This window comes from Papio anubis, chromosome 9, assembly GCF_008728515.1.
Source record: "Papio anubis isolate 15944 chromosome 9, Panubis1.0, whole genome shotgun sequence".
Taxonomy (NCBI): domain Eukaryota; kingdom Metazoa; phylum Chordata; class Mammalia; order Primates; family Cercopithecidae; genus Papio; species Papio anubis.
The window spans coordinates 34529965-34549534 of NC_044984.1; the positions used below are offsets into that span (position 1 = coordinate 34529965).

Below are 19570 nucleotides of genomic sequence, written 5' to 3' on the forward strand. Positions count from 1 at the left end.
TGATCAAACATCCAGTCATATGAATTTGTGTTTTCAAACTGAGTCAATAAGGGAGAAATAAAGATGGACCCGTCTCTGGTATTGTTCTAAGAAATGCTGGTCAGATTTCCCTTTATGGGCCTAAAGTTGTCTAAACATTGCCGCACAAATTATGACTGCAATCAGTTGTAAGACTAAACTCCACGTGTACTTTCTACAGTGTAACAAACGTAAAGTGCTTACAAAATTCCTGTGACAAATCTGTGAAGAAATTACTGGCTTGCTTAGTGTTTTAGCATTGCTGTAGAGAATAAAGAGGACATGTCCACTGAATGTGACTCACAGAAGATAACAGACCTGTGGCTGCCCATTGCTAGTATCAATCATGTTTTCTTCGAAGGTAACAAAAGATTAGAATATGTAGGTGAAGAAGAATAGGATCTGGAGGCAGGGAACCTAAGGCTGATTCATGCTAACTTCCTAGAATTAAATCGAAAGGGAAACTCCAACTTTCCATGCTCAAGTAACAAAAGGATCAGAGGCCACTCCCTTTGTGACCTCCACCCTTTCTGCATTGCAGATGAAAAATAGAAAGTACCTCTGATTGGTCCTCTCCTGAAACCAATCAGATTGGTTGTGACCTAGTCTTCATTTGCATAGGGGTATAACTTTGTAACATCAGCCTCTGATTGGTAACCTTCCGAGACCAATTAGACTGGTTGTGGGCCACTCCTTCATTCACTTAGGGTGTAAACCAAGTAGCCAATGGGAAACCTCTAGAGAGTATTTAAACCCAGAAAATTCTGTAACCAATGCTCTTGAGTCGCTTGCTTGAGACTGCTCCCATTCTGTGGAGTTTACTTTTGTTTCAATAAATCTGTGCTTTTGTTGTTTCATTCCTTCATTGCTTTGTTTGCATGTTTTGTCCAATTCTTTGTTCAAAACGCCAAGAACCTGGACAACTCATAGTCAAGACCCTCCACCAGTAACAAAGCCATTGTCTAGTTATGCTCACAAAGAATGGTGTTGACTTACAATCAACTACCTCTGTGTCTTCTCTGCTCCCTGGGTGGGGTTCAGGGCTTGATATCCTTTGAGGAAAATAAAGGCATCTCACCTTACCAGCAGAAGGCTGAACCAGTGTGGGTGATCTCAGTGCTGTCTGGCATGACTTTGGAAAGAAAAGAGTGGTTATGATATACTATCTCTATGACAGATTTCTCAGGGTCCCCAAAATTCTAACATTACTTTAAAAAAAAATCAAAAATAAGCCTGGGAGAATAAAAGGGAGTTGCTTCTAATTGCGACAAGGTCTTAAAACAGGGATTTGGAAACCTAGTCCTCTCACTTCTAAGCTGGGCAACATTTTTTTTTCTTTTCTTTTCTTTTCGTAAATAATTTTCCTAGAAATCTGTAAAAGCTTTAGTCAGACTGCTACAGCATGGTGTTTAATCAAGGTATCTCCCACTTTGCCAGTATCTGAGTTGCTGAGAAGGTGAAGTGATCAGAAGTAAATATAAAGAACATAGTCTCATAATCTGTATCTGTTTAGGAATCTGTGCATCAACCCAGAATTTCATTTATGTTACATAAGGAACTTTGGCTACTAAGTATCTCTGAAAGAATTTTATGCTAGTTCAACTAAATGGCATGTGTAGTGGAGGTAGAATTTCATTAGAAATATTCATTTCATTAAAATCTCTAGTTTTAATAGTTTTCATCATTTGGTACTTGATTTTCAGGGCAGTATTGTGTTAAAATAAAATCTGAGTGTTTAAATGCCTAGCCCTTCAAAATGAGGAACTTAAAACCCTTCTCTTTGTTTCTTGGGTAACTGATACTTAGCATCTCTTTAGAATATTCACAGACTTTAAATAGTATCGAAATATGCAAAAAAAGGCCATTAGTTTGACTAAGGGAGGGAGGTGGACAGAACAAAATAGCTCTGCAACATACCAGTTACATCACTCTAGGCAAGTGATATAATCCCTCTGATCCTTAGTTTTCCTATCCATAAAATTGGATAATAATAATAATAATAACAACAACAATATCTTCCTCAGGAAAGTTAAAGGGTAATAGGTAATATTCCAAAAGAATATGGAATAATACTTGAATATGATAAGGGCTTAGTTAACAGAAACTATTATTATTTTAACATAAAAAGTCTGCTTAGAATTATGCCCCCTCCATCCTGCCAGGTATATTGGCTGGGGCCACATAATTGGCACTGAGTATTCATAAAATTGAACTGCCTGCCAAATGCCTTTTCCCTCATACTTTGCCTTTAACGTTTATTTGTAATATTTCCAAAAATAGCTTTGTCTTCATGCTCACCATCATGAGATAATTTCAGACCCTCACTGTCTCTCTCTGGGGCTGCCAGAGTCTTCTCCCTCCAATCTATATCCCAAAATGCACACAGAAAACTCTTTGTAAAGCTCAGCTTTGATCATGGTACCCTCCTTGCCTGATGCTGTTGACTGGCTTCCCTTCCTTACTCAAGCCTTGACCTAGTATCCAAGGCCTTTCCTAGCCCTCTGCCTCATCCTGTGCCTGGTGTCCCTTTTTCCAGCAGTTATCAAGTTTTATAATTTTCTTGAAGGGCAAATCTGTTTTCTGCTTTTGCACAGTTTGCTCTCATGTCTGGGTGGCTTCTCCATTTTCACTGGTCTGAGAAACTCTGACTCACCATTGAAAAATCAGATCAAGCTTCCTCCTCTGTGAGGGGTCCTTAACATGGGGACTGTAAACTTGGATGAAAAGAAAATTACATCTGTATTTCATTAACCTTTTACTGAAATTTAGCATTTCCTTCAATTAGGAATGTAGGCAGTAAACTACTGGCAAAAACAGAAGTCACATATTTTCATATCCCATTAAGGTAGTTGCAGAAATCTCCAAATACCATTTACATTCACTATGGTGTTGAAACTATATTAGATTTGCAGTTAGATTTGTTACTTAATGCGTTAATAAAGAAGTATATACATTACTATAAAACAACTTTATTTTTTAAAGTATTCTGGCAACTATATTTCAATATAATTGATTTGCTTTGTACTTGTATATAACAAGTTTATTTTGTAAAGTATTCTGGCAACTGTATTTCAATATAATTGATTTGCTTTGTACTTTTATCAAATTTATCTTATGCAGTTAAAAACACTATAAAGGGATCCAAAATAATGAGAATTGTAAGGACTCTCATATAGGAAGCCTTCTGTCATGGCCCTGGGGAAGGGAATTATGCCAGGTCCTGCTCTGATACATCTATCAGCCTTTATGACACTGTTTTGCAATTATGTATCTGCATTTTTCTCTCTCATAGCTGTGAGCTCCATGAGGAGGAAGACTGTTTTTTTGTTTTTTAAAATGTCAATACCCCCAGCCTACTGCAACTCTCAAAAATGTTTATAAAAATAATTAATTACAAATGTGCATAAATGTTTTTTCTAAAGTGCTATATTCTTTGATTTGCTAAACTGTATAGAAATTATACAATTGCTGATTTTCAGCAGGTTGTTCGGGATACATTATTTCATTTTTCTAGTCTTCTAATTTATTCAGCATACAACTGGATGTTACAGTTGAAGAGACATATGATCTATTTTTTTGTTATTTATTTATTTACTGATATTTGGAAAACACTATCTTCTTAGCATCACACAACAATCTAAAAGAGTCACTTAGGGATGGTCTAAACACTATGTGACCTGTTTTATGCCCAGAGACCTGCAGGCTTGAACTGCTGGGTCTACTAGCATGCCCATAGAAGGTATTGCTAATCATGCTATAGCCATGACTAGAAGTAAACTTTGAAGAAACAAAGGGTTGGATGCTTCCTAAATCACCAACTCTTTGAAAGCAACAAGGTGTTGCCAAATTTTCCAACACATACCTAAGTTCCAGGATAAAAATTATACTAAAAAACGTCCTTCAGTCAGTACCATCTACCTTCTCTTATCAATAGCAACTTTTCATCCATCTATCCATCCATCCATCCATCCATCCATCCATCCATCCATCCATCCACCCACCCAAACACCCAAACAAAATCATAGTTTTCAAAGTTACTTTCACTGAAGAGATTTTTAAAATCAGGTTTTTAAAATGCTTTTTTATTTTATTTCATTTTTTATTTTTTATTTTTTCATTTTTGAGACAAAGTCTCACTCTATCGCCAGGCTGGAGTGCAGTGGCGTAATCTCGGTTCACTGCAACCTCCGCCTCCTGGGTTCAAGCAATTCTCCTGCCTCAGCCTCCACAGTAGCTGGGACTACAGGCACATGCCATCATGCCCAGCTAATTTTTGTATTTTTAGTAGAGACAGGGTTTCACCGTGTTGGCTAGGATGGTCTCAATCTCTTGACCTCATGATCCGCCCACTTCGGCCTCCCAAAGTGCTAGGATTACAGGTGTGAGCCACTGCGCCCGGCCCCTATGTTTTGTTTTTAAATAAACCACATTTGGTCCATAGGAATAGGTATTTTCCTACTATTTAGACAAGGAACACAAAGCAAGGTAACGTGCTTTTACAACATGATGGGAAATACTCCAACTTAACATACCAGAATGTTTAAAGTGTTAATACCGGAAATGTTTTCATTTGATATAAACTTAATTAAAGAACAGTTAAGTTTTTTAGGGGCATCGTTTCACATTTATATTTTCTGTAAGGTTTTCTTGGTCTTTATTATAAGAAAATACACCAGAGGCTGATTCCAGTCAACTGCTGTCACAGTCCTGGATAGTTTATTTCATTTGTGTATGCAGATGCTATTTTAAGTGGATTTACTGGAAATAGGAATAAAACTCCTAGTTGGTTTCATGTGCTCACTGCACTGAAAGGAGTTCTAGAATGAGAATATAGGTCCTACAGATTATCAGAGATACATGTTTTCCCCCCTTTATCTTGTTCTGTTATTTCAGACCTAAATGGACAACTTTGGAAACACCTTTCTCAGAAGTCTTTTAAGTTCAAGAAGGAATGAAAATTACCTTTCAAATAAGGATATAAATTACAGAAAACATGTGACTGTTGTATTTAATGTCAGAGCAAGGGAAAGAGTCTCCAGATTTATATGCCTAAATTTATGTTTCTAAGTAGACTACAGTGAAGTTTCAGATCCTATATTCCTCATGCCCCAAGTATTTTCCTGTTTCTAAAGCATTTGTTTTCATCTATGATCCAGTTAATCACCCAGCCTTGTCATTCCCCTCCAAAATATCTTGTTTCTCTATATCCACTGCTACCACCAAGGCTGCGTTATTTCTTGCCTAGGCTACTAAGTTCTTTTAACTTTTCTCCCTTCATCACCATTTGTCTTTCTCTAATCAATTTTCCACTTTGCAGACAGACTGATCTTTTAAAAACACAAATCTGATAATGTCATTCTCATTCTACTACCCTGTGAAGGCTTCTCAGTATTCTAAGATGATATCCAAAATTCTCATCTCAGGTGTATAAGGTCCTGATATGTTCTGTCACCGGCTTGCTATCCAGTCTATTTCGGTGCCATTCTCTTGCTTGCTTGTTATGACCCAGTCCTGTTGGTCAATTCTTTGAAGAAGCCATACTCCCTGCTTAGGACGTGTACACATTCCCTGATATTCCCTCTCCCTGAAATGCTTTTCATTCTTCTTTGCACACCTAATCTTGAGTCCTCCTTCTTGTCTTTCTGGCTTCCCAAGAAGCATTTTTGACTATAGGAAAACAAAACAAAAAACCAGGTTTGGGTAGCAAATCTTGCCATGTGGGGGATTTGTAAGTCCGTGGCTAAAAGCCCAGGCATCAAAATTAAAAAGTTATGGTGAACTCAAAGAATATGCCCCATAAATGGCCAACTTCCTCCAAGAAGCTCTTGTATCCTTTCATGACAGGTGGATAGAATCCCCTCCAGGTGTCAAATTTAGCACACTGGGTATTTAAGTGCTAACAAAAAATATGTGCAGTTATTTGGAGATAAGGTCAGAGGATGAGATTTATGTGGACTTTTTTTCCAACTTTCATTTACCTTTTTAATTGACTTATATACATTTATCTTTATCTTAAATGGGTCTGTAGATATTAGTCAATATGTACAACATTGTTTTCTACTGTAGCATTAATAATAGTAACCTCATGGTATATTAGCCTGTGCCACTATGCCAAAAAAATTGAAGCAGATTCATTTTAATGGAAATCAGTAAGCAAAAAAAAAAAAAAAAAAAAATGTTTAATACAAATGGAAAGTTGTTTCAATTCACAGCATAATATTATATTCACTGTCAAGATGCTATGAATTACTGATGCTAAACACACTATCACCAGGATGTCAAATACTGGGAAAAAAAATAGGGACTAATGGGGTTTTAACACATTTCTTTTGTTTTGTTTGTTTGAGATGGAGTCTCATACTATTGCCTGGGCTGGAGTGCAATGGCACGATCTGGGCTCACTGCAACCTCCACCTCCCAGGTTCAAGTGATTCTCTTGCCTCAGCCTCCTGAGTAGCTGGGATTACAGGTGCCTGCCACCACACCTGGCTAATTTTTTTTGTATTTTTAGAAGAGATGGAATTTCAGTATGTTGGCCAGGCTGGTCTCGAACTCCTGAGCTCGTGATCCGCCCACTCTGGCCTCCCAAAGTGCTGGGATTACAGGCGCGAGCCACCGTGCCCGACTGTTTTTACACATTTCTAAGGTTGCATAAAAGTTTTATGATCGAATCTGACAGTCTTACAGTTCCCATGTTAATGACGTCTTTGTTAAATAACACAAGGCTGGCAAAAGGAGAAGAAAAGGCAGTGTAGTGAATACAAAATGAATTTTTATTGGAAATGAACTTTGAAGGGACTAATTTATGAGGGGCATACTGTTTCACAAAGCTAGTGTCACCACCATACAGAGGTCTACAGATGAAGCCACAATTTGTCAATTTGGATTTTGGGGAACTTCATCTGAAGAGGAAAACATAAAACTATCACTATATAGAAAAAGAACAACATTGATCACATTCTTATGCTTGGTTTAACAATGTTCAAGAAGCAAAAGACAAAACAAAACAAAAACAAAAAAGAAAAAAGAAAAGAGAAAGAAAGCTGGCAGTCTTTTTTTTTTGTTTTTTGTTTTTTTCTGGAAAAAAAAAAAAAAAGTGATAGCATTATGGCAGTGGTTCTTAATGGAAGATGTACTGGCATCACCTGGGGAGCATTTCAAAACAACATGCCACTGTCCTGGTGAGTCCGACCTCTGGGAAGGGAAAATAGGTGACTTTAAGTACCTCTGCAGATGACCCTAGGTAAGACTCTTAATTGAGAAGTTTTTGTTTCTTTGTTAAGACAGAGTCTCGTTCTTGTCACCCAGGCTGGAATGCAGTGACACCAAGTCAGCTCACCGCAACCTCTACCTCCTGGGTTCAAGTGATTCTTCTGCCTCAGTTTCCCGAGTAGCTGAGATTACAGGCACCGGCCACCACATCCGGCTAATTTTTTTTTTGTATTTTTATTAGAACTGAGATTTCACCATGTTGGCCGGGCTGGTCTCAAACTGCTGAGCTCAGGTGATACACCTGACTTGGCCTCCCAAAGTGCTGGGATTACAGGTATGAGCCACTGTGTCTGGCCTTAATTGAGAAGTATTAAAAAGAAAAAGTATAATGAACTAGAGGCAAAGTCCCTTTTGTCAATTTCTACTCAAACAGGGTCTAAAATATAGCAAGATCTGTATCAAAGAGGTAATATGCTAGGCATCATTAAATTCCTTAAATTACCTAATTATACAAGTCATCTTAACAGAAAAACCATGTCCTTGATCCAAAGCAAGAAGAGCAAGGTTTGAAAGGAACAGAAAAAGAAGCTGTTGTGTCGTTGGTTTCACATTAACAATAACTCCTAAAGAACTGTGTTAGCTAAAAAAGGAAGTTCTGTATGGGGAAAAGAGAAGCCTAAAGAATAAGTGGTTAGTCTGTGTGCCCTGGGAGAGGAAAGTGACTTATTTGGACCTCAGTAAGGAAACTGAGTAAGATGTAAGTGTAGGTGTAAGATGAAAGGCTTGAATTAGGTTACATTAAAGGCCTTCCAGCATGAATAGTTCGTGATTCTATGCTGTGATTTAAAGCCTGAAGAATGGAGAGATACTGCCCAATTGATTAGTAAATTAGTAGTGGTTTACAAATAGATTATGAATTGCAAAGGTAGCTAGAGTCTTGATAAAGATCTTAGTTGTGAACAAGATGTTGCCCATGTGTACAGATTTAATTATCATGTATGGATAACAATTCTTCATTCTAGAACACTCCTTCAACTGTAGGCCAGTTTTCCCAAATACCTACTCAATATCCCAAATGATGCTGGTTCATGGACACCTAAGATTCTACATGTCCAAAATTGTACCCATGGTCTTATATCATCCAACTGCTTCATCTTATTTTTATGATTTAGTCTACCTTTTTTCTCATGCAAAAATTGGGAATCAACCAAAGACTCCTTCCTCCTATGGCCACAGTTAATCAATTATTTATTTTAAATTTCCTATTGATTTTTCTCTTCTAATATACTGAGAATCTGTCTACCTGCTTATCTCCAATGTCACCACTATAATCCAGGCAACTGTCATCTCTCTCATCGACAACTGTAAAAAACCAGTCTCCCTACATAAACACATGCCCTTGTGGCACCCACACCCACCCAGAGACAGTTTAGAATTCAAAATGTGGTCAAGGCACACCCCTGCTTAAAATTCTTCAATGGATTTATGTTCTTGGACTGAAGATCAAAAACCTCTGAGGTTCTACATGATCTGGCTCTGAACATATCTTAATAGTCTTATCTGATTCTTCTCTGACCTCTGTAGTCTTCTTCTTTCAGTTCCTTGCACTTGCCAGGTTCCTTCCTGCCTTGCAGGATCTTTGTGCCTGCCATTCTTTCTGTGTGACATACTCCACTCTTCTTTTAAGAGCTCAGTACAAACATCCCATTCTCAAGGTAATCTCTGAGTGCCATCATCCCAACCTCATCTTCTTTTACAGACTTTATTAATTCTAACAATGACTGTAATGTTTATTGAGTGCTTATTATGTGCCAAGCACCATTTAAGGCATTTTCCATATGTTAATTTATCCTTACTATAATCCTATGATAGGTGATCCATAATATATTTAGATGCATGAAGAAAGAGTAAGTGAATAAGATAAAAACCCTAGGGCAAGGTTCCTTGAAATTCTACAACTGTATGCTTTAGGAAATATCTGTCTACTTTTAAATGTTTTATGATAGCGATTTACATATGCTGAGATCACACTATAAATAATAATATGTCAAGTATTAGAGGGAAGTGTACCTAGGAAAGGTTTGATTCCTCAAATCTTGGCTAGCTCTCATGAGAAAATATTTTTAATTGGAAATGAAAGGAACAGAACATTAGCAATTTGAGAGTGTGGAGCTGAAGGTCATATTGGAATTATGTGTGTGGAAAAAAATAAGTATGTGTGTGAACTCTCATAAAGATATATGATTCAGATGATACTCATGCTAGCATTATTTCTTCTAGCTGCAGCTGGGACCCTATGACAGCTTTTATACAGGTGGCCAAATATTTTCTATAGCAACTTGCATCTGTCTTTATCTTTGTACAGACTGTTATATCTATTAAAAGCAGATCTAAAAGGCGTGTTTTTTTAAATTTAATTTTAAGTTCCAGAATACATGTGCAAGATATGCAGGTCTGTTACATAGGTAAACGTGTGCCATAGTGGTTTGCTGCACCTGTCAACCCATCACCTAGGTAGTGAGCCCTGCATGCATTAGCTATTTGTCCAAAAGCTCTCCCTTCCCACCCCCCTGCCTCCTGACAGGCTCCACTGTGTGTAGTTAGTTCCCTTCCCCGTGTCCCTATGTTCTCATTGTTCTGAAAGACATTCTTTAATACATTCAGTCCAGAGAATCAAATCAGGCCTTGGAAAATACATTATCAATCAAAAACTTAAAACATTCTGAAAAGGAGATGTCCTGATTGAAAATTATTTAGGGTTGTCAATCACTTGAATCTCAAGTCATTAGGGAGCAATAACCTACAACATTTTTGCCCTGGTATGCAACCAATATTTATTGACTAAAAATCAAGAAGAATCATTGTTCTTTAACCATTTACTTTCTTAAATCTTCTCTAGTAAGAGTGAACTGCATACTCATCACTGTAGTCTACAGATTTCTACAAGCGGACGTGCTGAGTCAGTGGGCATAGGCACTTAACTTTTATTAGGCAGAACCATATTACTTTCTAAAATGAAGAACAATTTATGCTCCCACTAATAGAATACAATATGATGTTATTAATATATTAAACTACTTCTCCTTTAAAATCTGTTTCATTTGCTAAATGTTCCCATACAGATCACTCCATGGAGAAAGCATACTATCTACATTTACAAAGGGAACTTTACTCATCTTAAGGTATTATGTGATTTTTTTTCCTGTTTGTCTTAAGGAAAGGGGAAATGTATATAGATGCTTTTTATTCTTAATTATTATGTATGCATAATAGTGGTACATATTTATGGGCTACATGTCATATTTTAATACAAGTATACAATGTGTAATGATCAAATCAGGGTAATGGGGATATTCATCACCTCAAGCAATTGTCACTTTTTCGTGTTAGGAACATTCCAATTTTACTCTTTTAGTTATTTGAAATAACAAATACAGTCAATTACTGCTCAGCTGGTACAGTAGAGGATTATAGATAGTTTAAACCATAAAAAACCAGTAAGGGGACTGCAGCCATATATATATATTTATATATATATTTTATTTTTATTACTATTATTATTATACTTTAAGTTCTAGGGTACATGTGCATAATGTGCAGGTTTGTTACATATGTATACTTGTGCCATGTTGCTGTGCTGCACCCATCAACTCGTCAGCACCCATCGACTCGTCATTTACATCAGGTATAACTCCCAATGCAATCCCTCCCCCCTCCCCCCTCCCCATGATAGGCCCCGGTGTGTGATGTTCCCCTTCCCGAGTCCAAGTGATCTCATTGTTCAGTTCCCACCTATGAGTGAGAACATGCGGTGTTTGGTTTTCTGTTCTTGTGATAGTTTGCTAAAAATGATGGTTTCCAGCTGCATCCATGTCCCTACAAAAGACACAAACTCATCCTTATTTTTATGGCTGCATAGTATTCCATGGTGTATATGTGCCACATTTTCTTAATCCAGTCTGTCACTGATGGACATTTGGGTTGATTCCAAGTCTTTGCTATTGTGAAAAGCCAAAATTGACAAATGGGATCTCATTAAACTAAAGAGCTTCTGCACAGCAAAAGAAACTACCATCAGAGTGAACAGGCAACCTACAGAATGGGAGAAAATTTTTGCAATCTACTCATCTGACAAAGGCCTAAATGCAGAACCTACAAAGAACTCAAACAAATTTACAAGAAAAAAACAACCCCATCAAAAAGTGGGCAAAGGATATGAACAGATATTTCTCAAAAGAAGACATTCATGCAGCCAACAGACACACGAAAAAATGCTCATCATCACTGGCCATCAGAGAAATGCAAATCAAAACCACAATGAGATACCATCTCACACCAGTTAGAATGACGATCATTAAAAAGTCAGGAAACAACAGGTGCTGGAGAGGATGTGGAGAAATAGGTACACTTTTACACTGTTGGTGGGACTGTAAACTAGTTCAACCATTATGGAAAACAGTATGGCGATTCCTCAAGGATCTAGAACTAGATGTACCATATGACCCAGCCATCCCATTACTAGGTATATACCCAAAGGATTATAAATCATGCTGCTATAAAGACACATGCAGCCATATTTTACAAAATCACTTGGACTATAAATACATACTGTCAAATTCCCACAAAGCTTAATATGTTATGCATTCAATAAATAATTGTTTTTCATATCCACTGACTCCTGAAGGACATGTAAAATTTGGTTCTATCTTCAAAAATGGCTGCTTATTTTTGTAATAAGAAGAAAGGTAGGCTGTATCACCTCTCTTCATTAAAATTGTATATTGAAATATTAGTCACATGATAATACCTTAGATCACAAGGATTAACAGATTGATGATCATAAACTGCTGTGCAGTGAGATATAGTTGGGCAAGAAATATTTTTATTTAAACTTTAAAGTCAATGGCAGAAAAGCTATTTCATTACGTAAATCATTAAAAACGTATAGACATTCCTTTCCTATATCAGGAGTTCAGAGAACTTTTTCTCATAATTTTTAGATGATTTTCTGACTTTAGTTGACCTGACAGTATATATCAGTCATATTCTGAACAGTACATCTAAATCAGACATTAGATCTGGAGAATATTCTATGATTCTCAAACGACAATAATTTTTAAAATATTTTTTAGAAGTAACTGTGTTAAAAACATATGAGTAAAATATCCATCAAGAAAAAGAAAACTAGAATATGCATTTCTAGCAATTGAGGCAGATGTCCAAATAAAGATCACTACATCCAGAAATAGTCTATGCTAAGGTTAACTTCTACTATGAAGACAGCCTCAAGTCTTCTTAGAATAATAAAAAGATATAAGGTTCCAAGATGGCCAAATAGGAACAGCTCCAGTCTACAGCTCCCAGTGTGAGGGGGGCAGAACACGTGTGATTTCTGCATTTCCAACTGAGGTACCGGGTTCATCTCACAGGGGCTCGTCGGACAGTGGGGGCAAGACAGTGGGTGCAGCCCACCGAGCATGAGCCGAAGCAGGGCGAGACATTGCCTCACCCGGGAAGTGCAAGGCGTCAGGGAATTCCCTTTCCTAGCCAAGGAAAGCTGTGACAGACAGCACCTGGAAAATCGGGTCACTCCCACTCTAATACTGCACTTTTCCAACGCTCTTAGCAAACGCAAACCAGGAGATAATACCCAGTGCCTGGCTCAGAGGGTCCCATGCCCACGGAGCCTCGTTCATTGCTAACACAGCAGTCTGAGATTGAACTGCAAGGTGGCAGCCAGGCTGGGGGAGGGGCGCCCACCATTGCTGAGGCTTGAGAAGGTAAACAAAGCCTCCAGGAAGCTGGAACTGGGTGGAGCCCAAGGCAGCTCAAGGAGGCCTGCCTGCCTCTGTAGACTCCACCTCTGGAGGAAGGGCATAGCCAAAGAAAAGGCAGCAGAAACCTCTGCAGACTTAAATGTCCCTGTCAGATAGCTTTGAAGAGACTAGTGCTTCTCCCGGCATGGAGTTTGAGATCTGAGAACGAACAGACTGCCTCCTCAAGTGGGTCCCTGATCCCCAAGGAGTCTAACTGGGAGGCACCCCCCAGTAGGGGCAGATTGACACCTCACACGGCCAGGTACCCCTCTGAGACAAATCTTCCAAAGGAATGATCAGGCAGCAACATTTGCTGTTCAGCAATATTTGCTGTTTTGCAGCCTCCACTGCTGATACCCAGGCAAACAGGGTCTGGAGTGGACCTCCAGGAAACTCTAACAGACCTGCAACTGAGGGTCCTGACTGTTAGCAGTGAAACTAACAAACAGAAAGGACATCCTCACCAAAACCGAATCTGTACGTCACCATCATCAAAGACCAAAGGTAGATAAAATCACAAAGATGGGTAAAAAACAGAGCAGAAAACCTGAAAATTCTAAAAATCAGAGTGCCTGTCCCCCTCCAAAGGAACACAGCTCCTCGCCAGCAACAAAACAAAGCTGTATGGAGAATGATGTTGACTAGTTGAGAGAAGACTTCAGATGATCAAAGTTCACTGAGCTAAAGGCAGAAGTTCAAACCCATTGCAAAGAGGCTAAAAACCTTGAAAAAAGATTAGACAAATGGCTAACTAGAATAACAAGTGTAGAGAAATCCTTAAATGACCTGATGGAGCAGAAAACCATGGCACGAGAACTACGTGACGAATGCACAAGCATCAGCAGCCGATTCAATCAACTGGAAGAAAGGGTATCAGTGACTGAAGATCAAATGAATAAAATGAAGTGAGAAGTTTAGAGAAAAAAGAGTAAAAAGAAACGAACAAAGCCTCCAAGAAATATGGGACTTTGTGGAAAGACCAAATCTATGTCTGATTGGTGTACCTAGAAGTGATGGGGAGAATGGAACCAAGTAGGAAAACACTCTGAAGGATACTATCCAGGAGAACTTCCCCAATGTAGCAAGGCAGACCAACATTCAAATTCAGGAAATACAGAGAACACCACAAAGATACTCCTCGAGAAGAGCAACTCCAAGACACATAATTGTCAGATTCACCAAAGTTGAAATGAAGGAAAACATGTTAAGGGCAGACAGAGAGAAAGGTCGGGTCACCCACAAAGGGAAGCCCATCAAACTAACAGTGAATCTCTCGGCAGAAACTCAATAAGCCAGAAGAGAGTGGGGGCCAATATTCAACATTCTTAAAGAAAAGAATTTTCAATCCAGAATTTCATATCCAGCCAAACTAAGCTTCATAAGTGAAGGAGAAATAAAATCCTTTACAGACAAGCAAATGCCTGTCCTACAAGAGCTCTTGAAGGAAGCACTAAACATGGAAAGGAACAACCAGTACCAGCCACTGCAAAAACATGCCAAATTGTAAAGACCATCAGTGCTAGGAAGAAAGTGCATTAACTAACGAGCAAAATAACCAGCTAACATCATAATGACAGGATCAAATTCACACGTAACAATATTAACCTTAAATGTAAATGGACTAAATGCTCCAGTTAAAAGACACAGACTGGCAAACTGGATGAAGAGTCAAGACCCATCAGTGTGCAGTATTCAGGAGACCCATCTCACATGCAGAGACACACATAGGCTCAAAATAAAGGGATGAAGGAAGATCTACGAAGCAAATGGAAAACAAAAAAGGCAGGGTTTGCAATCCTAGTCTCTGATAAAACAGACTTTAAACCAACAAAGATCAAAAGAGACAAAGAAGGCCATTACATAATGGTAAGGGATCACTTCAACAAGAAGAGCTAACTATCCTAAATATATATGCATGCAATCAGGAGCACCGAGATTCATAAAGCAAGTCCTTAGAGACCTACAGAGACTTAGACTCCCACACAATAATACTAGGAGACTTTAACACCCCAATGTCAACATTAGACAGATCAACGAGACAGAAAGTTAACAAGGATATCCAGGAATTGAACTCAGCTCTGCAGCAAGAAGACCTAAAAGACATCTACAGAACTCTCCACCCCAAATCAACAGAATATACATTCTTCTCAGCACCACACAGCACTTATTCCAAAATTGACCACATAGTTGGAAGTAAAGCACTCCTCAGCAAATGTACAAGAACAGAAATTAAAACAAACTGTCTCTCAGACCACAGTGCAATCAAACTAGAACTCAGGACTAAGAAAATCAATCAAAACCGCTCAACTATGTGGAAACTGAACAACCTGCTCCTGAATGACTACTGGGAACATAACGAAATGAAGGCAGAAATAAAGATGTTCTTTGAAACCAGTGAGAACAAAGACACAACATACCAGAATCTCTGGGACACATTTAAAGCAGTGTGTAGAGGGAAATTTATAGCACTAAATGCCCACAAGAGAAAGCGGGAAAGATCTAAAATTGACACCCTAACATCACAATTTTTAATTTAACTAGAGAAGCAAGTGCAAACACATTCAAAAGCTAGCAGAAGGCAAGAATTAACTAAGATCAGAGCAGAACTGAAGGAGACAGAGACACAAAAAACCCCTCAAAAATCAATGAATCCAGGAGCTGGTTTTTGGAAAAGAGCAACAAAATTGATAGACCGCTAGCAAGACTAATAAAGAAGAGAGAGAAGAATCAAATAGATGCAATAAAAAATGATAAAGGGGATATCAACCACCGATTCCACAGAAATACAAACTGCCATCAGAGAATACTATAAACACTTCTACGCAAATAAACTAGAAAATCTAGAAGAAATGGATAAATTCCTGGACACACACACCCTCCCAAATCTAAACCAGGAAGAAGTTGAATCCCTGAATAGACAAATAACTGGCTCTGAAAGCGAGGCAATAATTAATAGCCTACCAACTAAAAAAAGTCCAGGACCAGACAGAGTCACAGCTGAATTCTATCAGAGGTACAAGGAGGAGCTGGTACCATTCCTTCTGAAACTATTCTAATCAATAGAAAAAGAGGGAATCCACCCTAACTCATTTTATGGGGCCAACATCACCTGGTACCAAAGGTTGACAGAGATACAACAAAAAAAGAGAATTTTAGACCAATATCCCTGATGAACACTGATGCAAAAATCCTCAATAAAATACTGGCAAACCGAATCCAGCAGCACATCAAAAAGCTTATCCACCATGATCAAGTGGGCTTCATCCCTAGGATGCAAGGCTGGTTCAACATATGCAAATCAATAAACGTAATAAAGCATATAAACAGAACCAAAGACAAAAAGTACATGATTATCTCAATAGATGAAGAAAAGGCCTTTGACAACATTCACAGCCCTTCATGCTAAAAACTCTCAATAAATTAGGTACTGATGGGATGTATCTCAAAATAATAAGAGCTATTTATGAAAAACCCACAGTCAATATTATAATGAATGGGCAAAAGCTGGAAGCACTTCCTTTGAAAACTGGCACAAGACAGGGATGCCCTCTCTCACCACTCCTATTCAACATAGTGTTGGAAGTTCTGGCCAGGGGAATCAGGCAGGAGAAAGAAATAAAGGGTATTCAGTTAGGAAAAGAGGAAATCAAATTGTCCCTGTTTGCAGATGACATGACTGTGTATTTAGAAAACCCCATCATCTCAGCTCCAAATCTCCTTAAGCTGATAAGCAACTTCAGCAAAGTCTCAGGACACAAAATCAATGTTCAAAAATCACAAGCATTCTTATTCACCTGTAACAGCCACACAGAGAGCCAAATCATGAGTGAACTCCCATTCACAACTGCTTCAAAGAGAATAAAATGCCGAGGAATCCAACTTGCAATGGATATGAAGAACCTCTTCAAGGAAAACTACAAACTTCTGCTCAACGAAATAAAAGAGGACACAAACAAATGGAAGAACATCCATGCTCATGGATAGGAAGAATCAATATCGTGAAAATGGCCACACTGCCCAAGGTAATTTATAGATTCAATGCCATCCCCATCAAGCTACCAATGATTTTCTTCACAGAACTGGAAAAAACTGCTTTAAAGTTCATATGGAACCAAAAAAGAGCCCGCATTGCCAAGACAATCCTAAGCCAAAAGAACAAAGCTGGAGGTATCATGCTACCTGACTTCAAACTATACTACAAGGCTACAGTAACCAAAACAGCATGGTACTGGTACCAAAACAGATATAGGCCAATGAAACAGAACAGAGCCCTCAGAAATAATACCACATATCTACAACCATCTGATCTTTGACAAACCGAAGAAAAACAAGAAATGGGGAAAGGATTCCCTATTAATAAATGATGCTGGGAAAACTGGCTAGCCATATGTAGAAAGCTGAAACTGGATACCTTCCTTACACCTTATACTAAAATTAATTCAAGATGGATTAAAGACTTAAATGTTAGACCCAAAACCATAAAACCCCTAGAAGAAAACCTAGGTAATACCATTTAGGAGATAGGCATGGGCAAGGACTTCATGTCTAAAACACCAAAAGCAACGGCAACAAAAGCCAAAATTGACAAATGGGATCTAATTAAATTAAAGACCTTCTGCACAACAACAACAACAACAACAACAAAACTACCATCAGAGTGAACAGGCAACCTACAGAATGGGAGAAAATGTTTGCAATCTACTCATCTGACAAAGGGCTAATATCCAGAATCTACAAAGAACTCAAACAAATTTACAAGAAAAAAACAACCCCATCAAAAAGTGGGTGAAGGATATGAACAGACACTTCTCAAAAGATGACATTTGGGTAGCCAAGAGACACATGAAAAAATGTTCATCATCACTGGCCATCAGAGAAATGAAAATCAAAACCACAATGAGATACCATCTCACACCAGTTAGAATGGCGATCATTAAAAAGTCAGGAAACAACAGGTGCTGGAGAGGATGTGGAGAAATAGGAATGCTTTTATACTGTTGGTGGGACTGTAAACAAGTACAACCATTGTGGAAGACAGTGTGGTGATTCCTCAAGGATCTAGAACTAGAAATACCATTTGACCCAGCCATCCCATTACTAGGTATATACCCAAAGGATTATAAATCACGCTGCTATAAAGACACATGCACACGTATGTTTATTGCAGCACTATTCACAATAGCAAGACTTGGAACCAACCTAAATGTCCATCAATGATAGACTGGATTAAGAAAATGTGGCACATATATACACCATGGAATACTATGCAGCCATAAAAAACGATGAGTTCATGTCTTTTGTTGAGCTGGAAACCATTCTGAGCAAACTGTCTTAAGGACAGAAAACCAAACACTGCATGTTCTCACTCATAGGTGGGAACTGAACAATGAGAACACTTGGACACAGGAAGGGGAACATCACACACTGGGGCCTGTTGTGGGGTTGGGGGGAAGGATAGCATTAGGAGATATACCTAATGTAAATGACAAGTTAATGGGTGCAGCACACCAACATGGCACATGTATACCTACGTAACAAACGTGCACACTGTGCATCTGTACCCTAGAACTGAAAAGTATTAAAAAAAAAAAAAAGAACAATAAAAAGACTATGGAAGTCAGTAAGCCAATAATAAATAAACTTATCAGTAAAATAAAAGATGTGCTGTGGTGCCTATTTTCCAAAGGAACGCAGATCATAATTTGGAACCAATATATCTTACTCACTGTTGTAATGAATAGCCATCATCAATTCAGCTCAGCTGGATGCTCTAAGTGAATACCAAGTGGAGTTTAGTGTATAATGTTTTAATTTCATATAGGATTGTATGAATTAATAAATCATTTACTCATTGATTTGAGACTTGCGTCCATCTATTTCAAGCTAAAGGAATATAAATTTTTTTTAAGGCTAGGTCTTATTCTATCCATATGTTTTAAAGGGATTACTAGACTTTATGGTGGCTAAAATTCAGTTCAAAACTTTGAAGCTCTGCTGCCAAATATATTAATTGATGTGTCCCATCACTCAAACTTTCATTTATGTGTTCTCAGTCCATCTATCTGTTTGTCTGCTTTTAAATCTAATTATCACATAGTGATAGATGTAATGAGGTCTTAGGCCTGCAGCTAGCCATTATAACATTTTGTGTTTTTCCACCATCACTTTTTACTTCCTGATTCTCTGAAAGAGCCTCAGCACTGAGGCAAACCTTTTCTTCTGTTTAAATGAATAAGAGGATATCCATGCAAATCAGTACAAATTGTCAGAATATTCAGAGGGCATGTGCATCTTGTAAAAGTTTAATTACTGATTAAAGTTATTTATTTTGCTTGGAATATAGAGGTCACTGAATAGTATATGATCTAAAATAGCTTTTCTGTATTCCTGCTTAGATTCAGTATCAATCCCTAATTTTAATTTCCATAGAAACATCACCAAGATTGTGTCTAATAACTCACTGTTTCCTTAAATTCTTACACTCACACATCTGCACAAGCTGTTCCTCTTCCTGGGGGCCCCTC

The 19570-nt window shown here is 38.1% G+C and overlaps 1 protein-coding gene across 1 annotated transcript in view; it reads right to left on the reverse strand.

Annotated features, from left to right (window-relative positions):
• SLC2A13 (solute carrier family 2 member 13) overlaps positions 1-19570 on the reverse strand; it is a 351023-nt gene that overhangs the window by 91285 nt on the left and 240168 nt on the right. The window lies entirely within an intron of this gene.